The sequence below is a fragment of the Babylonia areolata genome, chromosome 29 (genome assembly GCF_041734735.1).
Source record: "Babylonia areolata isolate BAREFJ2019XMU chromosome 29, ASM4173473v1, whole genome shotgun sequence".
Classification (NCBI taxonomy): domain Eukaryota; kingdom Metazoa; phylum Mollusca; class Gastropoda; order Neogastropoda; family Buccinidae; genus Babylonia; species Babylonia areolata.
In genome coordinates, this window is record NC_134904.1 from 21,193,533 (window position 1) to 21,206,032 (window position 12,500).

Genomic DNA, 12,500 nt, shown 5'->3' on the forward strand with positions numbered 1-12,500 from the left:
GTGAAGTGGAGAAAGACCTCAGTGTCTACATTGACAACAAGCTCTCCATCAAAGACCATGTGGCTCAAGCAACGTCAAAGGCCAATAGGACTATAGGAGTGATAAGACGAACTTTTGACCACCTGTCAAAAGAGACATTCGTCCAGTTATACAAATATCTTTTCAGACCTGTGCTGGAATATGGACACTCAGTCTGGCAGCCTCACCATAAAACATTGTGTGCTGAAATAGAAACTGTCCAACACAGAGCAACAAAACTCCTGTCCTTTCTCAAAGACAAACCACACCCACAACGCCTTCCTGTCCTTTCTCAAAGACAAACCACACCCACAACGCCTTCCTGTCCTTTCTCAAGGACAAACCACACCCACAACGCCTTGCTGTCCTTTCTCAAAGACAAACCACACCCACAACGCCTTCCTGTCCTTTCTCAAAGACAAACCACACCCACAACGCCTTGCTGTCCTTTCTCAAAGACAAACCACACCCACAACGCCTTGCTGTCCTTTCTCAAAGACAAACCACACCCACAACGCCTTGCTGTCCTTTCTCAAAGACAAACCACACCCACAAAGCCTTGCTGTCCTTTCTCAAAGACAAACCACACCCACAACACCTTGCTGTCCTTTCTCAAAGACAAACCACACCCACAACGCCTTGCTGTCCTTTCTCAAAGACAAACCACACCCACAACACCTTGCTGTCCTTTCTCAAAGACAAACCACACCCACAACGCCTTGCTGTCCTTTCTCAAAGACAAACCACACCCACAACACCTTGCTGTCCTTTCTCAAAGACAAACCACACCCACAACGCCTTGCTGTCCTTTCTCTGAGACAAACCACACCCACAACACCTTCCTGTCCTTTCTCAGAGACAAACCACACTCACAACGCCTTGCTGTCCTTTCTCAAAGACAAACCACACCCACAACGCCTTCCTGTCCTTTCTCAAGGACAAACCACACCCACAACGCCTTGCTGTCCTTTCTCAAAGACAAACCACACCCACAAAGCCTTCCTGTCCTTTCTCAAAGACAAACCACACCCACAACGCCTTGCTGTCCTTTCTCAAAGACAAACCACACCCACAACGCCTTGCTGTCCTTTCTCAAAGACAAACCACACCCACAACGCCTTGCTGTCCTTTCTCAAAGACAAACCACACCCACAACGCTTTGCTGTCCTTTCTCAAAGACAAACCACACCCACAACACCTTGCTGTCCTTTCTCAAAGACAAACCACACCCACAACGCCTTGCTGTCCTTTCTCAAAGACAAACCACACCCACAACACCTTGCTGTCCTTTCTCAAAGACAAACCACACCCACAACGCCTTGCTGTCCTTTCTCAAAGACAAACCACACCCACAACACCTTGCTGTCCTTTCTCAAAGACAAACCACACCCACAACGCCTTGCTGTCCTTTCTCTGAGACAAACCACACCCACAACACCTTCCTGTCCTTTCTCAGAGACAAACCACACTCACAACACCTTCCTGTCCTTTCTCAAAGACAAACCACACCCACAACACCTTCCTGTCCTTTCTCAAAGACAAACCACACCCACAACGCCTTGCTGTCCTTTCTCAAAGACAAACCACACCCACAACGCTTTGCTGTCCTTTCTCAAAAACAAACCACACCCACAACACCTTGCTGTCCTTTCTCAAAGACAAACCACACCCACAACACCTTGCTGTCCTTTCTCAAAGACAAACCACACCCACAACACCTTGCTGTCCTTTCTCAAAGACAAACCACACCCACAACGCCTTGCTGTCCTTTCTCAAAGACAAACCACACCCACAACACCTTGCTGTCCTTTCTCAAAGACAAACCACACCCACAACGCCTTGCTGTCCTTTCTCAAAGACAAACCACACCCACAACGCCTTGCTGTCCTTTCTCAAAGACAGACCACACCCACAACGCCTTGCTGTCCTTTTTCAGAGACAAACCACACCCACAACGCCTTGCTGTCCTTTCTCAAAGACAAACCACACCCACAACGCCTTGCTGTCCTTTCTCAAAGACAAACCACACCCACAACGCCTTGCTGTCCTTTCTCAAAGACAAACCACACCCACAACGCCTTGCTGTCCTTTCTCAAAGACAAACCACTCCCACAACGCCGTCCTGTCCTTTCTCAAAGACAGACCACACCCACAACGCCTTGCTGTCCTTTTTCAGAGACAAACCACACCCACAACGCCTTGCTGTCCTTTCTCAAAGACAAACCACACCCACAACACCTTGCTGTCCTTTCTCAAAGACAAACCACACCCACAACACCTTGCTGTCCTTTCTCAAAGACAAACCACACCCACAACACCTTCCTGTCCTTTCTCAAGGACAAACCACACCCACAACGCCTTGCTGTCCTTTCTCAAAGACAAACCACACCCACAACGCTTTGCTGTCCTTTCTCAAAAACAAACCACACCCACAACACCTTGCTGTCCTTTCTCAAAGACAAACCACACCCACAACGCCTTGCTGTCCTTTCTCAAAGACAAACCACACCCACAACACCTTGCTGTCCTTTCTCAAAGACAAACCACACCCACAACGCCTTGCTGTCCTTTCTCAAAGACAAACCACACCCACAACGCCTTGCTGTCCTTTCTCAAAGACAGACCACACCCACAACGCCTTGCTGTCCTTTTTCAGAGACAAACCACACCCACAACGCCTTGCTGTCCTTTCTCAAAGACAAACCACACCCACAACGCCTTGCTGTCCTTTCTCAAAGACAAACCACACCCACAACGCCTTGCTGTCCTTTCTCAAAGACAAACCACACCCACAACGCCTTGCTGTCCTTTCTCAAAGACAAACCACTCCCACAACGCCGTCCTGTCCTTTTTCAGAGACAAACCACACCCACAACACCTTGCTGTCCTTTCTCAAAGACAAACCACACCCACAACGCCTTGCTGTCCTTTCTCAAAGACAAACCACACCCACAACGCCTTCCTGTCCTTTCTCAAAGACAAACCACACCCACAACGCCTTGCTGTCCTTTCTCAAAGACAAACCACACCCACAACGCCTTGCTGTCCTTCGCCTTCCCAGTCTGGAGCATCGACGTGCCCGTGGTGACATGATAGACCTACATAGGTACATCCATGGCATCTACAAAGTACAAAATTCAGAATTTCGACTTCTGGAAGGTAGGGACACACAGGGCAATTGCCTAAAAGTCTACAAGGGACATAGCCGTTTGCTTATCAGAAGTAACTACTTTGCAGAACGTGTCATCACCACCTGAAACAACCTCCCAGACTATGAAGTTACAGCACCAACAGTCAACACTTTTAAGATCAGACTGGATGCCCACCGGGCAGACCTACCGACACTGCACAATCCTGCTGGCCATGAATAGGTAGGACAGTAAGGCCTGTATCGCCACGCATGGAAGTAGTAGTTCAAATCTGACGGTGAGCAGGCCTTTGTGTGGCTCTCTTTGTTTCTGGCTTGTTCCTTTTGTGTGGCTCTCTTTGTTTCTGACTTGTTCCTTTTGTGTGGCTCTCTTTGTTTCTGGCTTGTTCCTTTTGTGTGGCTCTCTTTGTTTCTGGCTTGTTCCTTTTGTGTGGCTGTCTTTGTTTCTGGCTTGTTCATGTTGTGTGTCTCTCTTTGTTTCTGGCCTGTTCCTTTTGTGTGGCTCTCTTTGTTTCTGGCCTGTTCCTTTTGTGTGGCTCTCTTTGTTTCTGGCCTCTTCCTTTTGTGTGGCTCTCTTTGTTTCTGACTGGTTCCTTTTGTGTGGCTCTCTTTGTTTCTGACTGGTTCCTTTTGTGTGGCTCTCTTTGTTTCTGACTGGTTCCTTTTGTGTGGCTCTCTTTGTTTCTGGCCTGTTCCTTTTGTGTGGCTCTCTTTGTTTCTGGCCTGTTCCTTTTGTATGGCTCTCTTTGTTCCCGGCTTGTTCCTTTTGTCCTGTTCCTTTTGTATGGCTCTCTTTGTTTCTGGCTTGTTCCTTTTGTGTGGCTCTCTTTGTTTCTGGCTTGTTCCTTTTGTGTGGCTCTCTTTGTTTCTGGCTTGTTCCTTTTGTGTGGCTCTCTTTGTTTCTGGCTGGTTCCTTTTGTGTGGCTCTCTTTGTTTCTGACTGGTTCCATTTGTGTGGCTCTCTTTGTTTCTGACTGTTTCCATTTGTATGGATCTCTTTGTTTCTGGCTGGTTCCATTTGTGTGGATCTCTTTGTTTCTGGCTTGTTCCCTTGGTATGGCTCTCTTTGTTTCTGACTGGTTCCATTTGTGTGGATCTCTTTGTTTCTGGCTGGTTCCATTAATGTGGTTCTCTTTGTTTCTGACTTGTTCCTTTTGTGTGGCTCTCTTTGTTTCTGGCTGGTTCCTTTTGTATGGATCTCTTTGTTTCTGGCTGGTTCCATTTATATGGCTCTCTTTGTTTCTGGCTGGTTCCATTTGTATGGCTCTCTTTGTTTCTGGCCTGTTCCTTTTGTATGGATCTCTTTGTTTCTGGCCTGTTCCATTTGTGTGGATCTCTTTGTTTCTGGCTGGTTCCATTTGTGTGGATCTCTTTGTTTCTGGCCTGTTCCATTTGTGTGGATCTCTTTGTTTCTGGCTGGTTCCATTTGTGTGGATCTCTTTGTTTCTGGCTGGTTCCTTTTCTATGGCTCTCTTTGTTTCTGGCTGGTTCCATTTGTATGGCTCTCTTTGTTTCTGGCCTGTTCCTTTTCTATGGCTCTCTTTGTTTCTGGCCTGTTCCATTTGTGTGGATCTCTTTGTTTCTGGCTGGTTCCATTTGTGTGGATCTCTTTGTTTCTGGCTGGTTCCATTTGTGTGGATCTCTTTGTTTCTGGCTGGTTCCATTTGTGTGGATCTCTTTGTTTCTGGCTGGTTCCATTTGTGTGGATCTCTTTGTTTCTGGCTTGTTCCTTTTGTGTGGCTCTCTTTGTTTCTGGCCTGTTCCTTTTGTGTGTGTCTCTTTGTTTCTGGCCTGTTCCTTTTGTGTGTGTCTCTTTGTTTCTGGCCTGTTCTTTTTGTGTGGCACTCTGTTTCTGGCTGGTTCCTTTTATGTGGCTCTCTTTGTTTCTGGCTGGTTCCTTTTATGTGGCTCTCTTTGTTTCTGGCTGGTTCCTTTTGTGTGGCTCTCTTTGTTTCTGGCTGGTTCCTTTTGTGTGGCTCTCTTTGTTTCTGGCTGGTTCCTTTTGTGTGGCTCTCTTTGTTTCTGGCTGGTTCCATTGTGTGGCTCTCTTTGTTTCTGGCTGGTTCCTTTTGTGTGGCTCTCTTTGTTTCTGGCTGGTTCCATTGTGTGGCTCTCTTTGTTTCTGGCTTGTTCCTGTTGTATGGCTCTCTTTGTTTCTGGCTTGTTCCTGTTGTATGGCTCTCTTTGTTTCTGGCCTGTTCCTGTTGTATGGCTCTCTTTGTTTCTGGCTTGTTCCTGTTGTATGGCTCTCTTTGTTTCTGGCCTGTTCCTGTTGTATGGCTCTCTTTGTTTCTGGCTTGTTCCTGTTGTATGGCTCTCTTTGTTTCTGGCCTGTTCCTGTTGTATGGCTCTCTTTGTTTCTGGCTTGTTCCTGTTGTATGGCTCTCTTTGTTTCTGGCCTGTTCCTGTTGTATGGCTCTCTTTGTTTCTGGCCTGTTCCTGTTGTATGGCTCTCTTTGTTTCTGGCCTGTTCCTGTTGTATGGCTCTCTTTGTTTCTGGCCTGTTCCTTTTGTGTGGCTCTCTTTGTTTCTGGCTTGTTCCTTTTGTGTGGCTCTCTTTGTTTCTGACTGGTTCCTTTTGTGTGGCTCTCTTTGTTTCTGGCTGGTTCCTTTTCTGCCTGTTGTCTCTTCCTTTTTTTCTTTTTCTTTTTTTGTTTTTTTGTTTTCTGTCCTGCTGGTCTGTTCACTTTTGTTTTTCAGAAAACCTTATTGGATGTTTTCATTTATTTATTTATCTATTTGTCTATTCATTTATTTATTTATCTATTTGTCTATTCATTTATTTATTTATCTATTCTTTATTTATTTTATTTTACTTATCTTTTTATTTATGTATTTGTATTTAGTCGTTTTTCTGGATTCGGTTATTTTCCATTCTTATACCATGTTGTATGCCTTTTCTTCGCCTTGGGTGTGGGAGATGTTGGCTTTTTTCTTTTTTTTTTAACATAAGTTATTGTCTGTAATGTTTTGTAGTATGTTATTATGCTTGTATTCTGATTGATCTCTCTTTTTTTTCCCCCAATCCACTGTCGAACAGTTGATGAAAATGGTCCAAACAATGTCAGAGCCGTGTCCTTGGTTTTTGTGTATCTGCTCCTGACTTTTTTTTGGTTCTCTCCCCTTTTTCGGGTTCTTCGTGAACGATGCTTATTTGGCAATATCCACAGTTGTTCCCCCTCCAGGCGGAATGAGCAGTGCTCACAACAAGGAGTGGACGTTCACTCCGTCAAGTCACACAAATGAGTGAAGGGGGTAGAAATGTGGATATTGCTGCTTATTTTATGACTTTTTATTATTTTGTCCTCTGGTCGGCTGGGCTTTGAGCTGCCGGCAAGGAAAGGTGACCACTTTGGGTTTGCTACCCCCCCCCCCCCCCCTCCCCACGCCCCCGGCTTTAACTGGTACGGGGTTTCCTGAACGGAACGAGTTCCTGAATGGATCGACGGGCTGTGTAAACTTCCTGTGAGACAAAAAAAACAAAAAAGAAAAAACAACAAAAACAAAAAAGAGCGCGAAACGCTGTTGGGTCTTGACGGACAAGAGGGAGGGATTTCATTGCCCACAACCCCCCCCGCGCACCCCCCCCCTTCACCCCTTCCTCCTCCCTTTCCCCGCCATGTGCACCCCTCAACCCCACCCCCACCCCCCCTCTCACCCTCACTGTCCCTCTATGTACATTCCGTGTAGAAAGAAAAAGGCATTGACCCCCCCCCCCCCCACACACACACACACACCCTTCCACCTCTTTCAGCCATTCTCTCCCTCCTCCACGTTCATTTTGTGTTGAACTACTTTCGGTTTTTTTATATTTTTAATATTACTAGAAGGCTACTGGTTGTCCTTAGCTCGTTTGCTTTGTTCTTTCTTTGTGTGTGTGTGTGGGGGGGGGGGGGGGGGGGGGGGCAGCGGGGGGGCTATACGCTGGGGGGGAGAGAGGAGGAACTAGGGGACGGGGGCATGGAGGGGGTGTACCTGCGTGTGTATGTGTGTTGGGTGTGTGTGTGTGTGTGTGTGTGTGTGTGTGTACGTGTGTGTGTGTGTGTGTTTGTGAGTACGTGTGTGTGTGTGTGTGTGTGTGTGTGTGTGTGTGTGTGTGTGTGTGTGTGTGTACGTGTGTGTGTGTGTGTGTGTGTGTGTGTGTGTGTGTACGTGTGTGTGTATGCCTCTGTGTGTGTGTGTGTGTGTACGTGTATGTGTGTATGTGTGTGTGTGTGCCTCTGTGTGTGTGTGTGTACGTGTGTTTGTGTGTGTGTGTGTGTGTTGGGTGTGTGTGTGTGTGTGTGTGTGTGTGTGTGTGTGTGTGTACGTGTGTGTGTGTGTACGCGTGTGTGTGTGTGCCTGTGTGTGTGTATGTGTGTGTGTGTGTGTGTGTGTGTGTGTGCGCGCGCGCGAGCTCGGAGAGAAACAGAAACACAGACAGACAGAGAACTCAGGCTGTGAGTCGTGGCCAGAAGACTCCTGTAATTGGCACAATGGCTGTTGAGAGCTTTGACGTCTTAATCCGTCCTTTTTGAAATGGTGTGTGGAGTGTGTGGGTGTGGCAGTGTGCGTGTTGACCTGCGTTCCGGGGAAAAATTAATGGGGGACAGGAAAACCGTGGAAAAGCAAGGGGGTGTAGAGTGGGAGTAGGGTTGCGTGCGCGCGAGTGAGACAGAGTATGCATATATATATATATATATATATATATATATATATATATATATATATATATATATATATATATAGATAGATATATAGATAGATAGACAGACAGACAGTATCAGTACAGTATCAGTATCAGTAGCTCAAGGAGGCGTCACTGCGTTCGGTCAAATCCATATACGCTACACCACATCTGCCAAGCAGACAGACATACAGACAGACAGACAGATAGATAGATAGATAGATAGATAGATAGACAGATAGATAGAATGTTTGCACATACACATACAAATAGATAGATAGACAGATAGATAGATAGACCGACCGACAGACAAACAGATAGATAGATCATGTTTGCACATATGCATGCACATACATACAAATAGAAGAGATAGATAGATAGACCGACAGAACGACCGACAAACAGATAAATCATGTTTGCACATATACATGCACATACACACACAAATAGATAGATAGATAGATAGATAGATAGATAGATAGACATACCGACCGACCGACAGATAGATAATGTTTGCACATATACATGCATATACACATACAAATAGATAGACAGACAGACAGACAGACAGACAGACAGATAGATAGATAGATAGATAGATAGATAGATAGATAGATAGATAGATAATTTTTGCATATATACAAACACAGGAAGCAAATAAACAGACAGACGGACAGACAGACAGATAGCTAGACACATGCAGCGCAAAACTATTCAACTTCTACATACTGAAGTATGCACGATGATAAAATGCCCGGTGCCCTCAATAACTCTGCCACATGACAGAGACAGAGACAGAGAGAGAGAGAGAGAGGACCCATTTCTGTCTTCAGAAGCCATTTGCTGCGGTGGACGCTGTCTCACACTGCTCTCCCTTTAGTGTGTCTTCATTGACGAAGTAAAAAAAAAAAAAAAAAAAAAGGAAAGAAAAAAGAAAAAAGAAGACTTTTTTGTTTCAGGGCCAGTGGAAAAGTGTGCGGTTGCAGCAAGCGCGCATGTGTGTGTGTGTGTGTGTGTGTGTGTGTGTGTGTGCGTGTGTGTGTGTGTGTGTGAGAGAGAGAGAGAGAGTTAGTGTGTGTGTGTGTGTGTGTGAGAGAGAGAGAGTTAGTGTGTGTGTGTGTGTGTGTGTGTGTGAGAGAGAGAGAGAGAGAGTTAGTGTGTGTGTGTGAGAGAGAGAGAGTTAGTGTGTGTGTGTGTGTGTGAGAGAGAGAGAGAGAGAGTTAGTGTGTGTGTGTGTGTGAGAGAGAGAGAGAGTTAGTGTGTGTGTGTGAGAGAGAGAGAGAGTTAGTGTGTGTGTGTGTGTGTGTGAGAGAGAGAGAGAGAGTTAGTGTGTGTGTGTGTGAGAGAGAGAGAGTTAGTGTGTGTGTGTGAGAGAGAGAGAGTTAGTGTGTGTGTGTGTGTGTGAGAGAGAGAGAGAGAGTTAGTGTGTGTGTGTGAGAGAGAGAGAGAGTTAGTGTGTGTGTGTGTGAGAGAGAGAGAGTTAGTGTGTGTGTGTGAGAGAGAGAGAGAGAGAGTTAGTGTGTGTGTGTGTGTGTGTGTGTGTTCAGAGGAAGGAACTGAGGAGGGGAGGTGCGGTTGGGGGGGTGGGAGGGGGGTTGGAGGAGGAGGGGGGGGGGCGAGGGGGGCGGACAAGTGAAGAAGGGGTAGGAGGCACACTGGAGAACTTAACTTATGTGAAGGATTATTTACGATTTCCCGTGAGAAATTCGGGTTCAGTTGTGTTTGTTTTGTGCGTGTGCGTCAAGATGAATCGTGTCTTTTTTTTTGTCTGTCTGTATATGTTGTCTATACGTCCATCTCTGTTTGTCCCGTCTCTGTCTCTGTCTTACACAGATAAATCTGTTGTGACACGAAACACAATACAATGCATTGCAACACAGTTACAGTGCAACACGACACGACACGACACGACACGACACGACACAATATGATGCATCGCAGTAACATGCGACATGAACAATACGATACGACACAATACAACACAACGCAATGCAATACAACACAACACGGGCGCAATAGCCGAATGGTTAAAGCGTTGGACTTTCAATCTGAGGGTCCCGGGTTCGAATCACGGTAACGGCGCCTGGTGGGTAAAGGGTGGAGATTTTTCCGATCTCCCAGGTCAACATATGTGCTAGTGCCTGAACCCCCTTCGTGCGTATACGCACGCAGAAGATCAAATACGCGCGTTTAAGATCCTGTAACCCATGTCAGTGTTCGGTGAGTTATGGAAACACGAAAATACCCAGCATTCATGAACCACGACAGAGTCATCGGCAAGTCGATGTTGGTCGTGTAACGGAAAGAAGAAAAAGAGTACGAATCGACACGATACAATGTACAGAAATGTTGTGCAATACAACACGACATAACACAATACAATACAATACAATACAATACGACATGACACAATACAATACAACACATCATAACACAATACAATACAATACGTCATGACTCGGCACAGTACAATCTAATACAATATGACACATCACAACACAACTCAACACAATTAACACGACTAGACAAGACAAGACACGACCCCACACAGCACAGCACAACACAGCACAATTGCACAATACAACACAGCACAGCACAGCACAACACACCACACCACACCACACCACACCACAACGCATTTGAGTCAGGCAAGAGGCTGGCGGGCAGGGGAAGGTGTGAGGGTGGGGCCGGCCGGGGGGGGGGGAGATATATAGTCCTCCGATTTGTTACACAGAACATCATAACACACACAGCGGACAGTTTCACACAGGACATCATAACACACACAGCGGACAGCTTCACACAGGACATCATAACACACACAGCGGACAGCTTCACACAGGACATCATAACACACACAGCGGACAGCTTCACACAGGACATCACAACACACACACAGCGGACAGCTGCACATAGGACATCATAACACACACAGTGGACAGCTTCACACAGGACATCACAACACACACACAGCGGACAGCTTCACACAGGACATCATAACACACACAGCGGACAGCTTCACACAGGACATCACAACACACACACAGCGGACAGCTGCACACAGGACATCATAACACACACAGCGGACAGCTTCATACAGGACATCACAACACACACACAGCGGACAGCTTCACACAGGACATCATAACACACACAGCGGACAGCTTCACACAGAACATCATAACACACACACAGCGGACAGCTTCATACAGGACATCATAACACACACAGCGGACAGCTTCACACAGGACATCATAACACACACAGCGGACAGCTTCACACAGGACATCATAACACACACAGCGGACAGCTTCACACAGGACATCATAACAGACACGGCGGACAGCTTCACACAGGACATCATAACACACACAGCGGACAGCTTCACACAGGACATCATAACACACACAGCGGACAGCTTCACACAGGACGTCATAACACACACAGCGGACAGCTTCACACAGGACATCATAACACACACAGCGGACAGCTTCACACAGGACATCACAACACACACAGCGGACAGCTGCACACAGGACATCATAACACACACAGCGGACAGCTTCACACAGGACATCATAACACACACAGCGGACAGCTTCACACAGGACATCATAACACACACAGCGGACAGCTTCACACAGGACATCATAACACACACAGCGGACAGCTTCACACAGGACATCATAACAGACACAGTGGACAGCTTCACACAGGACATCACAACACACACAGTGGACAGCTTCACAAAGGACATCACAACACACACAGCGGACAGCTTCACACAGGACATCATAACACACACATCGGACAGCTTCACACAGGACATCATAACACACAGTGGACAGCTTCACACAGGACATCATAACAGACAGCGGACAGTTTCACACAGGACATCATAACAGACACAGCGGACAGCTTCACACAGGACATCATAACACACACAGCGGACAGCTTCACACAGGACATCATAACACACACAGCGGACAGCTTCACACAGGACATCATAACACACACAGTGGACAGCTTCACACAGGACATCATAACACACACAGTGGACAGCTGCACACAGGACATCATAACACACACAGCGGACAGCTTCACACAGGACAACACACAGCGGACAGCTTCACACAGGACATCATAACACACACAGTGGACAGCTGCACACAGGACATCATAACACACACAGCGGACAGCTTCACACAGGACATCATAACACACACAGCGGACAGCTTCACACAGGACATCATAACACACACAGCGGACAGCTTCACACAGGACATCATAACACACACAGTGGACAGCTTCACACAGGACATCATAACACACACAGCGGACAGCTTCACACAGGACATCATAACAGACACAGCGGACAGCTTCACACAGGACATCATAACAGACACAGCGGACAGCTTCACACAGGACATCATAACACACACAGCGGACAGCTTCACACAGGACATCATAACACACACAGCGGACAGCTGCACACAGGACATCATAACACACACAGCGGACAGCTTCACACAGGACATCATAACACACACAGCGGACAGCTTCACACAGGACATCATAACACACACAGCGGACAGCTTCACACAGGACATCATAACACACACAGCGGACAGCTTCACACAGGACATCATAACACACACAGCGGACAGC

At 46.7% G+C, this 12,500-nt stretch overlaps 1 protein-coding gene across 3 annotated transcripts in view; it reads left to right on the forward strand.

Moving 5' to 3' along the window:
• Positions 1–12,500, forward strand: part of LOC143274838 (uncharacterized) — an 82,272-nt gene that overhangs the window by 30,550 nt on the left and 39,222 nt on the right. The window contains exon 1 of one of the 3 annotated variants that reach the window (XM_076578785.1): positions 3,280–3,389. The exons of the other annotated variants lie outside the window; for them this stretch is intronic. The gene's annotated coding sequence lies outside the window, so the exon portion shown is untranslated. Of the gene's footprint in view, positions 1–3,279; positions 3,390–12,500 lie in introns of those variants that run through there. 3 annotated transcript variants of the gene reach the window in all.